Below are 14,915 nucleotides of genomic sequence, written 5' to 3'. Positions count from 1 at the left end.
TCACATATTCAGTAGATGTTATTGGTCACATACACATATTCAGTAGATGTAATTGGTCACATATTCAGTAGATGTTATTGGTCACGTATTCAGTAGATGTTATTGGTCACGTATTCAGTAGATGTTATTGGTCACATATTCAGTAGATGTTATTGGTCACATACACATATATAGTAGATGTTATTGGTCACATAAACGTATTCAGTAGATGTTATTGGTCACATATTCAGTAGATGTTATTGGTCACATATTCAGTAGATGTTATTGGTCACATACACATATTTAGTAGATGTTATTGGTCACATAAACGTATTCAGTAGATGTTATTGGTCACATACACATATTTAGTAGATGTTATTGGTCACATACACGTGTTCAGTAGATGTTATTGCTGGTGTAGTGAAATGCTTGTAAAAATCAAGTTCACTTCCTGAGTGGAAACGCGAGCTAAGATCTACCGCTCCGATGTGTTTTTAAACGTGACTTAAAAAACGTAAGCCGATGCAACACGAACCAATTACAAACAGTTCTGTAGCAATGACGTTTCTGCAGGAAGCTACAGGCCCAGTACATTATCACTGCACATTGGCTACGCTTCAATTGCCCTGCCAATGTTGTTCTTCTCAGGCCATTTTTAAATTAAATAAATGTTTAAATGTAGGTAAATGTTCACACTGGTAATAGATCATTTGTTGTATTACTTGTGAGGCACAGTTGAGTGGGCATAATTATTGTTCTTTTTTACTGGGCTGATGGCGAGTCTGAGGGGAGGGAGGGAGCAGAGGGGAGGGGAGGGAGAGGGGAGGGTCTCTATACTGTCTGAAACTACATGGGTGTAGAGTAGATGTCTCTATACTGTCTGGAACTACATGGGTGTAGGATAGATGTCTCTATACTGTCTGGAACTACATGGGTGGAGGATAGATGTCTCTATATTGTCTGAAACTACATGGGTGTAGGATAGATGTCTCTATACTGTCTGGAACTACATGGGTGTAGGATAGATGTCTCTATACTGTCTGGAACTACATGGGTGGAGGATAGATGTCTCTATATTGTCTGAAACTACATGGGTGTAGGATAGATGTCTCTATACTGTCTGGAACTACATGGGTGTAGGATAGATGTCTCTATACTGTCTGGAACTACATGGGTGTATGGGTAGATGTCTCTATACTGTCTGGAACTACATGGGTGTAGGGTAGATGTCTCTATACTGTCTGGAACTACATGGGTGTAGGGTAGATGTCTCTATACTGTCTGGAACTACATGGGTGTAGGATAGATGTCTCTATACTGTCTGGAACTACATGGGTGGAGGATAGATGTCTCTATACTGTCTGAACTACATGGGTGTAGGGTAGATGTCTCTATACTGTCTGAAACTACATGGATGTAGGGTAGATGTCTCTATACTGTCTGGAACTACATGGGTGTAGGATAGATGTCTCTATACTGTCTGGAACTACATGGGTGTATGGGTAGATGTCTCTATACTGTCTGGAACTACATGGGTGTAGGGTAGATGTCTCTATACTGTCTGAAACTACATGGGTGTAGGGTAGATGTCTCTATGCTTTCTGAAACTACATGGGTGTAGGATAGATGTCTCTATACTGTCTGGAACTACATGGGTGTAGGATAGATGTCTCTATACTGTCTGGAACTACATGGGTGTAGGATAGATGTCTCTATGCTTTCTGAAACTACATGGGTGTAGGATAGATGTCTCTATACTGTCTGAAACTACATGGGTGGAGGATAGATGTCTCTATACTGTCTGGAACTACATGGGTGTATTACAGATGTCTCTATACTGTCTGAAACTACATGGGTGTAGAGTAGATGTCTCTATACTGTCTGGAACTACATGGGTGTAGGATAGATGTCTCTATACTGTCTGGAACTACATGGGTGGAGGATAGATGTCTCTATATTGTCTGAAACTACATGGGTGTAGGATAGATGTCTCTATACTGTCTGGAACTACATGGGTGTAGGATAGATGTCTCTATACTGTCTGGAACTACATGGGTGGAGGATAGATGTCTCTATATTGTCTGAAACTACATGGGTGTAGGGTAGATGTCTCTATACTGTCTGAAACTACATGGGTGTAGAGTAGATGTCTCTATACTGTCTGGAACTACATGGGTGTATGGTAGATGTCTCTATACTGTCTGCAACTACATGGGTGTAGGATAGATGTCTCTATACTGTCTGGAACTACATGGGTGTAGGATAGATGTCTCTATACTGTCTGGAACTACATGGGTGTATGGGTAGATGTCTCTATACTGTCTGGAACTACATGGGTGTAGGGTAGATGTCTCTATACTGTCTGGAACTACATGGGTGTAGGGTAGATGTCTCTATACTGTCTGGAACTACATGGGTGTAGGATAGATGTCTCTATACTGTCTGGAACTACATGGGTGGAGGATAGATGTCTCTATACTGTCTGAACTACATGGGTGTAGGGTAGATGTCTCTATACTGTCTGAAACTACATGGATGTAGGGTAGATGTCTCTATACTGTCTGGAACTACATGGGTGTAGGATAGATGTCTCTATACTGTCTGGAACTACATGGGTGTATGGGTAGATGTCTCTATACTGTCTGGAACTACATGGGTGTAGGGTAGATGTCTCTATACTGTCTGAAACTACATGGGTGTAGGGTAGATGTCTCTATGCTTTCTGAAACTACATGGGTGTAGGATAGATGTCTCTATACTGTCTGGAACTACATGGGTGTAGGATAGATGTCTCTATACTGTCTGAAACTACATGGGTGGAGGATAGATGTCTCTATACTGTCTGAAACTACATGGGTGGAGGATAGATGTCTCTATACTGTCTGGAACTACATGGGTGTAGGGTAGATGTCTCTATACTGTCTGAAACTACATGGGTGTAGGATAGATGTCTCTATACTGTCTGCAACTACATGGGTGTATGGTAGATGTCTCTATACTGTCTGGAACTACATGGGTGTATGGGTAGATGTCTCTATACTGTCTGGAACTACATGGGTGGAGGATAGATGTCTCTATACTGTCTGAAACTACATGGGTGTAGGGTAGATGTCTCTATACTGTCTGGAACTACATGGGTGGAGGATAGATGTCTCTATACTGTCTGGAACTACATGGGTGGAGGATAGATGTCTCTATACTGTCTGGAACTACATGGGTGGAGGATAGATGTCTCTATACTGTCTGGAACTACATGGGTGTAGGGTAGATGTCTCTATACTGTCTGGAACTACATGGGTGGAGGATAGATGTCTCTATACTGTCTGGAACTACATGGGTGTAGAGTAGATGTCTCTATACTGTCTGGAACTACATGGGTGGAGGATAGATGTCTCTATACTGTCTGGAACTACATGGGTGTAGGATAGATGTCTCTATACTGTCTGGAACTACATGGGTGTATGGGTAGATGTCTCTATACTGTCTGAAACTACATGGGTGGAGGATAGATGTCTCTATACTGTCTGGAACTACATGGGTGTAGGGTAGATGTCTCTATACTGTCTGGAACTACATGGGTGTAGGGTAGATGTCTCTATACTGTCTGGAACTACATGGGTGGAGGATAGATGTCTCTATACTGTCTGGAACTACATGGGTGTAGAGTAGATGTCTCTATACTGTCTGGAACTACATGGGTGGAGGATAGATGTCTCTATACTGTCTGGAACTACATGGGTGTAGGATAGATGTCTCTATACTGTCTGGAACTACATGGGTGTAGAGTAGATGTCTCTATACTGTCTGGAACTACATGGGTGGAGGATAGATGTCTCTATACTGTCTGGAACTACATGGGTGTAGCGTAGATGTCTCTATACTGTCTGGAACTACATGGGTGGAGGATAGATGTCTCTATACTGTCTGGAACTACATGGGTGTAGGATAGATGTCTCTATACTGTCTGGAACTACATGGGTGGAGGATAGATGTCTCTATACTGTCTGAAACTACATGGGTGGAGGATAGATGTCTCTATACTGTCTGGAACTACATGGGTGGAGGATAGATGTCTCTATACTGTCTGGAACTACATGGGTGTAGGATAGATGTCTCTATACTGTCTGGAACTACATGGGTGGAGGATAGATGTCTCTATAGTGTCTGGAACTACATGGGTGGAGGATAGATGTCTCTATACTGTCTGGAACTACATGGGTGTAGGATAGATGTCTCTATACTGTCTGAACTACATGGGTGTAGGATAAATGTCTCTATACTGTCTGAAACTACATGGATGTAGGATAGATGTCTCTATACTGTCTGGAACTACATGGGTGGAGGATAGATGTCTCTATACTGTCTGGAACTACATGGGTGGAGGATAGATGTCTCTATACTGTCTGGAACTACATGGGTGTATTACAGATGTCTCTATACTGTCTGAAACTACATGGGTGGAGGATAGATGTCTCTATACTGTCTGGAACTACATGGGTGTATTACAGATGTCTCTATACTGTCTGAAACTACATGGATGTAGGATAGATGTCTCTATACTGTCTGGAACTACATGGGTGTAGGATAAATGTCTCTATACTGTCTGAAACTACATGGGTGGAGGATAGATGTCTCTATACTGTCTGGAACTACATGGGTGTAGGATAGATGTCTCTATACTGTCTGAAACTACATGGGTGTAGGATAGATGTCTCTATACTGTCTGAAACTGCATGGGTGTAGAGTAGATGTCTCTATACTGTCTGGAACTACTGTAGAAACTATTACAGTACAACGGTTTGATTTGTTTGATCGTAGCTAGCTAGCTACATAGCCGTCTTTGTATCTAAGACAATTGTGTAGCCTAGAGCGATTTTCTAGGTTAGCTAGCCAGCTATTGTCGTTCTTTTAAGGTAACGTAACGCAATCAACCTGCTAGCTAGCTAGCTAGCTAGCCCCCGAATAGCAGCACTGTAGAAACTATTACACTCGACGGAACGACTTGATTAGTGTAGTGTCAACATCGCAGCCACTACCAGCTAGCCTACTCCAGCAGTACTGTATCATTTCAATCATTTTAGTCAATAAGATTCTTGCTACGTAAGCTTAACTTTCTGAACATTCGAGACGTGTAGTCCACTTGTCATTCCAATCTCCTTTGCATTAGCGTAGCCTCTTCTGTAGCCTGTCAACTATGTGTCTATCTATCCCTGTTCTCTCCTCTCTGCACAGACCATACAAACGCTCCACACCGCGTGGCTGCGGCCACCCTAATCTGGTGGTCCCAGCGCGCACGACCCACGTGGAGTTCCAGGTCTCCGGTAGCCTCTGGAACTGCCGATCTGCGGCCAACAAGGCAGAGTTCATCTCAGCCTATGCCTCCCTCCAGTCCCTCGACTTCTTGGCACTGACGGAAACATGGATCACCACAGATAACACTGCTACTCCTACTGCTCTCTCTTCGTCCGCCCACGTGTTCTCGCACACCCCGAGAGCTTCTGGTCAGCGGGGTGGTGGCACCGGGATCCTCATCTCTCCCAAGTGGTCATTCTCTCTCTCCCCTTACCCATCTGTCTATCGCCTCCTTTGAATTCCATGCTGTCACAGTTACCAGCCCTTTCAAGCTTAACATCCTTATCATTTAACGCCCTCCAGGTTCCTCGGAGAGTTCATCAATGAGCTTGATGCCTTGATAAGCTCCTTTCCTGAGGACGGCTCACCTCTCACAGTCCTGGGCGACTTTAACCTCCCCACGTCTACCTTTGACTCATTCCTCTCTGCCTCCTTCTTTCCACTCCTCTCCTCTTTTGACCTCACCCTCTCACCTTCCCCCTACTCACAAGGCAGGCAATACGCTCGACCTCATCTTTACTAGATGCTGTTCTTCCACTAACCTCATTGCAACTCCCCTCCAAGTCTCCGACCACCACCTTGTATCCTTTTCCCTCTCGCTCTCATCCAACACTTCCCACACTGCCCCTACTCGGATGGTATCGCGCCGTCCCAACCTTCGCTCTCTCTCCCCCGCTACTCTCTCCTCTTCCATCCTATCATCTCTTCCTTCTGCTCATACCTTCTCCAACCTATCTCCTGATTCTGCCTCCTCAACCCTCCTCTCTTCCCTTTCTGCATCCTTTGACTCTCTATGTCCCCTATCCTCCAGGCCGGCTCGGTCCTCCCCTCCCGCTCCGTGGCTCGATGACTCATTGCGAGCTCACAGAACAGAGCTCCGGGCAGCCGAGCGGAAATGGAGGAAAACCGCCTCCCTGCGGACCTGGCATCCTTTCACTCCCTCCTCTCTACATTTTCCTCCTCTGTCTCTGCTGCTAAAGCCACTTTCTACCACTCTAAATTCCAAGCATCTGCCTCTAACCCTAGGAAGCTCTTTGCCACCTTCTCCTCCCTCCTGAATCCTCCTCCCCCCCCTCCTCCCTCTCTGCAGATGACTTCGTCAACCATTTTGAAAAGAAGGTCGACGACATCCGATCCTCGTTTGCTAAGTCAAACGACACCGCTGGTTCTGCTCACACTGCCCTACCCTGTGCTCTGACCTCTTTATTCCCTCTCTCTCCAGATGAAATCTCGCTTCTTGTGACGGCCGGCCGCCCAACAACCTGCCCGCTTGACCCTATCCCCTCCTCTCTTCTCCAGACCATTTCCGGAGACCTTCTCCCTTACCTCACCTCGCTCATCAACTCATCCCTGACCGCTGGCTACGTCCCTTCCGTCTTCAAGAGAGCGAGAGTTGCACCCCTTCTGAAAAAACCTACACTCGATCCCTCCGATGTCAACAACTACAGACCAGTATCCCTTCTTTCTTTTCTCTCCAAAACTCTTGAACGTGCCGTCCTTGGCCAGCTCTCCCGCTATCTCTCTCAGAATGACCTTCTTGATCCAAATCAGTCAGGTTTCAAGACTAGTCATTCAACTGAGACTGCTCTTCTCTGTATCACGGAGGCGCTCCGCACTGCTAAAGCTAACTCTCTCTCCTCTGCTCTCATCCTTCTAGACCTATCGGCTGCCTTCGATACTGTGAACCATCAGATCCTCCTCTCCACCCTCTCCGAGTTGGGCATCTCCGGCGCGGCCCACGCTTGGATTGCGTCCTACCTGACAGGACGCTCCTACCAGGTGGCGTGGCGAGAATCTGTCTCCTCGCCACGCGCTCTCACCACTGGTGTCCCCCAGGGCTCTGTTCTAGGCCCTCTCCTATTCTCGCTATACACCAAGTCACTTGGCTCTGTCATAACCTCACATGGTCTCTCCTATCATTGCTATGCAGACGACACACAATTAATCTTCTCCTTTCCCCCTTCTGATGACCAGGTGGCGAATCGCATCTCTGCATGTCTGGCAGACATATCAGTGTGGATGACGGATCACCACCTCAAGCTTAACCTCGGCAAGACGGAGCTGCTCTTCCTCCCGGGGAAGGACTGCCCGTTCCATGATCTCGCCATCACGGTTGACAACTCCATTGTGTCCTCCTCCCAGAGCGCTAAGAACCTTGGCGTGATCCTGGACAACACCCTGTCGTTCTCAACCAACATCATGGCGGTGGCCCGTTCCTGTAGGTTCATGCTCTACAACATCCGCAGAGTACGCCCCTGCCTCACACAGGAAGCGGCGCAGGTCCTAATCCAGGCACTTGTCATCTCCCGTCTGGATTACTGCAACTCGCTGTTGGCTGGGCTCCCTGCCTGTGCCATTAAACCCCTACAACTCATCCAGAACGCTGCAGCCCGTCTGGTGTTCAACCTTCCCAAGTTCTCTCACGTCACCCCGCTCCTCCGCTCTCTCCACTGGCTTCCAGTTGAAGCTCGCATCCGCTACAAGACCATGGTGCTTGCCTACGGAGCTGTGAGGGGAACGGCACCGCAGTACCTCCAGGCTCTGATCAGGCCCTACACCCAAACAAGGGCACTGCGTTCATCCACCTCTGGCCTGCTCGCCTCCCTACCATTGAGGAAGTACAGTTCCCGCTCAGCCCAGTCAAAACTGTTCGCTGCTCTGGCCCCCAATGGTGGAACAAACTCCCTCACGACGCCAGGACAGCGGAGTCAATCACCACCTTCCGGAGACACCTGAAACCCCACCTCTTCAAGGAATACCTAGGATAGGATAAGTAATCCTTCTCACCCCCCCCCCCCTTAATGATTTAGATGCATTATTGTAAAGTGGCTGTTCCACTGGATGTCAGAAGGTGAATTCACCAATTTGTAAGTCGCTCTGGATAAGAGCGTCTGCTAAATGACTTAAATGTAAATGTAAATGTACATGGGTGTAGGATAGATGTCTCTATACCATCTGAAACTACATGGATGTAGGATAGATGTCTCTTTACTCATAAAGTATAAGGGTGAAGCTAAGGTAATTAGCTGACCTTGGTTCTCCCTTACCAGACCCAAAGCTGCGAGGACAGTGAGTGGAACTCGATCCCACTCAGTTTCATCACACATCATTAACACAAGGAGACGGGCAACTGGTTGATCAGACAGGCCTTGAAGCTCAGTTAGAACATTGAGCTATATGGAGACGGGCAACTGGTTGATCAAACAGGCCTTGAAGCTCAGTTAGAACATTGAGCTATATGGAGACGGGCAAATGGCTGATGAGACAGGCCTTGAAGCTCAGTTAGAACATTGAGCTATATGGAGACGGGCAACTGGTTGATCAAACAGGCCTTGAAGCTCAGTTAGAACATTGAGCTATATGGAGACGGGCAAATGGCTGATCAAACAGGCCTTGAAGCTCAGTTAGAACATTGAGCTATATGGAGATGGACAACTAGCTGATCAAACAGGGGTTGAAGCTCAGTTAGAACATTGAGCTATATGGGGAAGGAGGAGGCGGGTTCATTGGAACACGTTGATTACAGGCTCTCTGTGATTGTGTCTGGCCAGTCTGTCTCAAGGCCTCTATTGAATGTGTTGTGTAAGTCAATTTCTGGCTTAGGACAGAGAGACAAAAGCCCTTCACGGTTTTTCATTCCAGATTCATATCTCCCGCATCGATCTCTAGCTTTCTATCTCTTCTCTACTCTCCACCTTCATTTCCTCAATCTGTTCTGGTCAAAACCCAGTGGTCAGTAGGTCAGAGTAAACAGACTGAATCAAAGGAGAGGAGAGAGAGGAAGAGAGAGTGACCTCATCACTGTGTCTCTCTGTCTCTGTGTCTCTCTCCACAGTGTTTGTCCACATCACTGTGTCTGTCTCTCTGTCTCTCTGTCTCTTTGTCTCTCTCCACAGTGTTTGTCCACATCACTCTGACTGTCTCTTTCCACAGTGTTTATCCACATCACTGTCTCTCTCTCTGTCTCTCTGTCTCTCTCCACAGTGTTTGCCCACATCACTGTCTGTCTCTCTGTCTCTCTGTCTCTCTCCACAGTGTTTGCCTGTGTCCACCTCCCTGTCACTTACCCTTTACCGTGTCACTATGTCTTGTCTTGTTCATGTGGGTGGGAGAGGCGGAGTCACATTGGACTGTAATTGGATTGTACCACACAGTGTAAAACACTAAAGGAGAGGTGGTATCTCATTGGATTGTTATTGGATTGTACCACAGTGTAGAACACTAAAGGAGAGGCGGAGTCACATTGGACTGTTATTGGATTGTACCACACAGTGTAGAACACAAAAGGAGAGGCGGAGTCACATTGGACTGTTATTGGATTGTACCACACAGTGTAGAACACTAAAGGAGAGGGGGAATCTCATTGGACTGTTATTGGATTGTACCAGACGGTGTAGAACACTAAAGGAGAGGGGGAATCTCATTGGACTGTTATTGGATTGTACCAGACGGTGTAGAACACTAAAGGAGAGGCGGAGTCACATTGGACTGTTATTGGATTGTACCACACAGTGTAGAACACTAAAGGAGAGGCGGAGTCACATTGGACTGTTATTGGATGGTACCACACAGTGTAGAACACTAAAGGAGAGGCAGAGTCACATTGGACTGTTATTGGATTGTACCACACAGTGTAAAACACTAAAGGAGAGGCGGAGTCACATTGGACTGTTATTGGATTGTACCAGACAGTGTAGAACACTAAAGGAGAGGGGGAGTCACATTGGACTGTTATTGGATTGTACCAGACAGTGTAGAACACTAAAGGAGAGGGGGAGTCACATTGGACTGTTATTGGATTGTACCAGACAGTGTAGAACACTAAAGGAGAGGGGGAGTCACATTGGACTGTTATTGGATTGTACCACACAGTGTAGAACACTAAAGGAGAGGCGGAGTCACATTGGACTGTTATTGGATTGTACCACACAGTGTAGAACAATAAAGGAGAGGCGGAGTCACATTGGACTGTTATTGGATTGTACCACACAGTGTAGAACACTAAAGGAGAGGCGGAGTCACATTGGACTGTTATTGGATTGTACCACACAGTGTAGAACACTAAAGGAGAGGCGGAGTCACATTGGACTGTTATTGGATTGTACCACACAGTGTAGAACACTAAAGGAGAGGCGGAGTCACATTGGACTGTTATTGGATTGTACCAGACAGTGTAGAACACTAAAGGAGAGGCGGAGTCACATTGGACTGTTATTGGATTGTACCACACAGTGTAGAACACTAAAGGAGAGGCGGAGTCACATTGGACTGTTATTGGATTGTACCAGACAGTGTAGAACACTAAAGGAGAGGCGGAGTCACATTGGACTGTTATTGGATTGTAACCACACAGTGTAGAACACTACAGGAGAGGCGGAGTCACATTGGACTGTTATTGGATTGTACCACAGTGTAGAACACTAAAGGAGAGGCGGAGTCACATTGGACTGTTATTGGATTGTACCACACAGTGTAGAACACTAAAGGAGAGGCGGAGTCACATTGGACTGTTATTGGATTGTACCACACAGTGTAGAACACTACAGGAGAGGCGGAGTCACATTGGACTGTTATTGGATTGTACCACACAGTGTAGAACACTAAAGGAGAGGGGGAATCTCATTGGACTGTTATTGGATTGTACCAAACAGTGTAGAACACTAAAGGAGAGGCAGAGTCACATTGGTCTGTTATTGGATTGTACCAGACAGTGTAGAACACTAAAGGAGAGGCGGAGTCACATTGGACTGTTATTGGATTGTACCAGACGGTGTAGAACACTAAAGGAGAGGCGGAGTCACATTGGACTGTTATTGGATTGTACCACACAGTGTAGAACACTAAAGGAGAGGCGGAGTCACATTGGACTGTTATTGGATTGTACCACACAGTGTAGAACACTAAAGGAGAGGCGGAGTCACATTGGTCTGTTATTGGATTGTACCAGACAGTGTAGAACACTAAAGGAGAGGCGGAGTCACATTGGACTGTTATTGGATTGTACCAGACGGTGTAGAACACTAAAGGAGAGGCGGAGTCACATTGGACTGTTATTGGATTGTACCACACAGTGTAGAACACTAAAGGAGAGGCGGAGTCACATTGGACTGTTATTGGATTGTACCACACAGTGTAGAACACTAAAGGAGAGGCGGAGTCACATTGGACTGTTATTGGATTGTACCACACAGTGTAGAACACTAAAGGAGAGGCGGAGTCACATTGGTCTGTTATTGGATTGTACCAGACAGTGTAGAACACTAAAGGAGAGGCGGAGTCACATTGGACTGTTATTGGATTGTACCAGACGGTGTAGAACACTAAAGGAGAGGGGGAGTCACATTGGACTGTTATTGGATTGTACCACACAGTGTAGAACACTAAAGGAGAGGGGGAATCTCATTGGTCTGTTATTGGATTGTACCACATAGTGTAGAACACTAAAGGAGAGGCGGAGTCACATTGGACTGTTATTGGATTGTACCAAACAGTGTAGAACACTAAAGGAGAGGCGGAGTCACATTGGACTGTTATTGGATTGTACCACACAGTGTAGAACACTAAAGGAGAGGCGGAGTCACATTGGTCTGTTATTGGATTGTACCACACAGTGTAGAACACTAAAGGAGAGGCGGAGTCACATTGGTCTGTTATTGGATTGTACCACACAGTGTAGAACACTAAAGGAGAGGCGGAGTCTCATTGGACTGTTATTGGATTGTACCAGACAGTGTAGAACACTAAAGGAGAGGGGAGTCACATTGGACTGTTATTGGATTGTACCACACAGTGTAGAACACTAAAGGAGAGGCGGAGTCACATTGGACTGTTATTGGATTGTACCACACAGTGTAGAACACTAAAGGAGAGGCGGAGTCACATTGGACTGTTATTGGATTGTACCACACAGTGTAGAACACTAAAGGAGAGGCGGAGTCACATTGGACTGTTATTGGATTGTACCACACAGTGTAGAACACTAAAGGAGAGGCGGAGTCACATTGGACTGTTATTGGATTGTACCACACAGTGTAGAACACTAAAGGAGAGGCGGAGTCACATTGGACTGTTATTGGATTGTACCACACAGTGTAGAACACTAAAGGAGAGGCGGAGTCACATTGGACTGTTATTGGATTGTACCACACAGTGTAGAACACTAAAGGAGAGGCGGAGTCACATTGGTCTGTTATTGGATTGTACCAGACAGTGTAGAACACTAAAGGAGAGGCGGAGTCACATTGGACTGTTATTGGATTGTACCAGACGGTGTAGAACACTAAAGGAGAGGGGGAGTCACATTGGACTGTTATTGGATTGTACCACACAGTGTAGAACACTAAAGGAGAGGGGGAATCTCATTGGTCTGTTATTGGATTGTACCACATAGTGTAGAACACTAAAGGAGAGGCGGAGTCACATTGGACTGTTATTGGATTGTACCAAACAGTGTAGAACACTAAAGGAGAGGCGGAGTCACATTGGACTGTTATTGGATTGTACCACACAGTGTAGAACACTAAAGGAGAGGCGGAGTCACATTGGTCTGTTATTGGATTGTACCACACAGTGTAGAACACTAAAGGAGAGGCGGAGTCACATTGGTCTGTTATTGGATTGTACCACACAGTGTAGAACACTAAAGGAGAGGCGGAGTCTCATTGGACTGTTATTGGATTGTACCAGACAGTGTAGAACACTAAAGGAGAGGGGGAGTCACATTGGACTGTTATTGGATTGTACCACACAGTGTAGAACACTAAAGGAGAGGCGGAGTCACATTGGACTGTTATTGGATTGTACCACACAGTGTAGAACACTAAAGGAGAGGCGGAGTCACATTGGACTGTTATTGGATTGTACCACACAGTGTAGAACACTAAAGGAGAGGCGGAGTCACATTGGACTGTTATTGGATTGTACCACACAGTGTAGAACACTAAAGGAGAGGCGGAGTCACATTGGACTGTTATTGGATTGTACCACACAGTGTAGAACACTAAAGGAGAGGCGGAGTCACATTGGACTGTTATTGGATTGTACCACACAGTGTAGAACACTAAAGGAGAGGCGGAGTCACATTGGACTGTTATTGGATTGTACCACACAGTGTAGAACACTAAAGGAGAGGCGGAGTCACATTGGACTGTTATTGGATTGTACCACACAGTGTAGAACACTAAAGGAGAGGCGGAGTCACATTGGTCTGTTATTGGATTGTACCACACAGTGTAGAACACTAAGAGAGAGGCGGAATCTCATTGCTGTTCAGGGAACTTCCACCACAGCATGGTCCCAGATCTGTTTGTGCAGTCATGACAACACCATTGTTGTCACTGTCAAGCCAAATATGACATTGACTGACAAGGAGTTGGCATGATGGCACAAACAGACTGGCGCTCGGGCAACTTCCTCTTCCTCCATGCTACAGAATACCTCATTTAGCCTCATCCCTAGAAAAGCAGGATATGCAGAATTTCAAGCATCTATAAAAGCAGGATATACAGAGTTAGAATCATCTATAAAAGCAGGATATACAGAGTTAGAATCATCTATGAAAGCAGGATATACAGAGTTAGTAGTGTCTATAAAAGCAGGATATACAGAATTAGAATCATCTATAAAAGCAGGATATACAGAGTTAGTAGTGTCTATAAAAGTAGGATATACAGAGTTAGAATCATCTATAAAAGCAGGATATACAGAGTTAGAATCATCTATAAAAGCAGGATATACAGAGTTAGAATCATCTATAAAAGCAGGATATACAGAGTTAGAATCATCTATAAAAGCAGGATATACAGAATTAGTAGTGTCTATAAAAGTAGGATATACAGAAAAAGTAGTGTCTATATACGCAGGATATACAGAGTTAGTAGTGTCTATAAAAGCAGGATATACAGAGTTAGAAGCATCTATAAAAGCAGGATATACAGAGTTAGAATCATCTGTAAAAGCAGGATATATAGAATTAGAATCATCTATAAAAGCAGGATATACAGAGTTAGAATCATCTGTAAAAGCAGGATATATAGAATTAGAATCATCTGTAAAAGCAGGATATACAGAATTAGTAGTGTCTATAAAAGCAGGATATACAGAATTAGAATCATCTATAAAAGCAGGATATATAGAATTAGAATCATCTATAAAAGCAGGATATACAGAGTTAGAATCATCTGTAAAAGCAGGATATATAGAATTAGAATCATCTATAAAAGCAGGATATATAGAATTAGAATCATCTATAAAAGCAGGATATACAGAGTTAGAATCATCTGTAAAAGCAGGATATATAGAATTAGAATCATCTATAAAAGCAGGATATACAGAGTTAGAATCATCTATAAAAGCAGGATATACAGAGTTAGAATCATCTATAAAAGCAGGATATACAGAGTTAGAATCATCTATAAAAGCAGGATATACAGAGTTAGAATCATCTATAAAAGCAGGATATACAGAGTTAGAATCATCTATAAAAGCAGGATATACAGAGTTAGAATCATCTATAAAAGCAGGATATACAGAGTTAGAATCATCTATAAAAGCAGGATATACAGAATTAGTAGTGTCTATAAAAG

General features: G+C 44.9%; 1 long non-coding RNA gene across 2 annotated transcripts in view; it reads right to left on the bottom strand.

Annotated features, from left to right (window-relative positions):
* Nucleotides 1-14,915, bottom strand: part of LOC135515589 (uncharacterized) — a 127,739-nt gene that overhangs the window by 94,918 nt on the left and 17,906 nt on the right. The window lies entirely within an intron of this gene.

Source organism: Oncorhynchus masou, chromosome 27, assembly GCF_036934945.1.
Source record: "Oncorhynchus masou masou isolate Uvic2021 chromosome 27, UVic_Omas_1.1, whole genome shotgun sequence".
NCBI lineage: Eukaryota > Metazoa > Chordata > Actinopteri > Salmoniformes > Salmonidae > Oncorhynchus > Oncorhynchus masou.
This window is presented reverse-complemented; position numbering and strand designations above follow the sequence as displayed.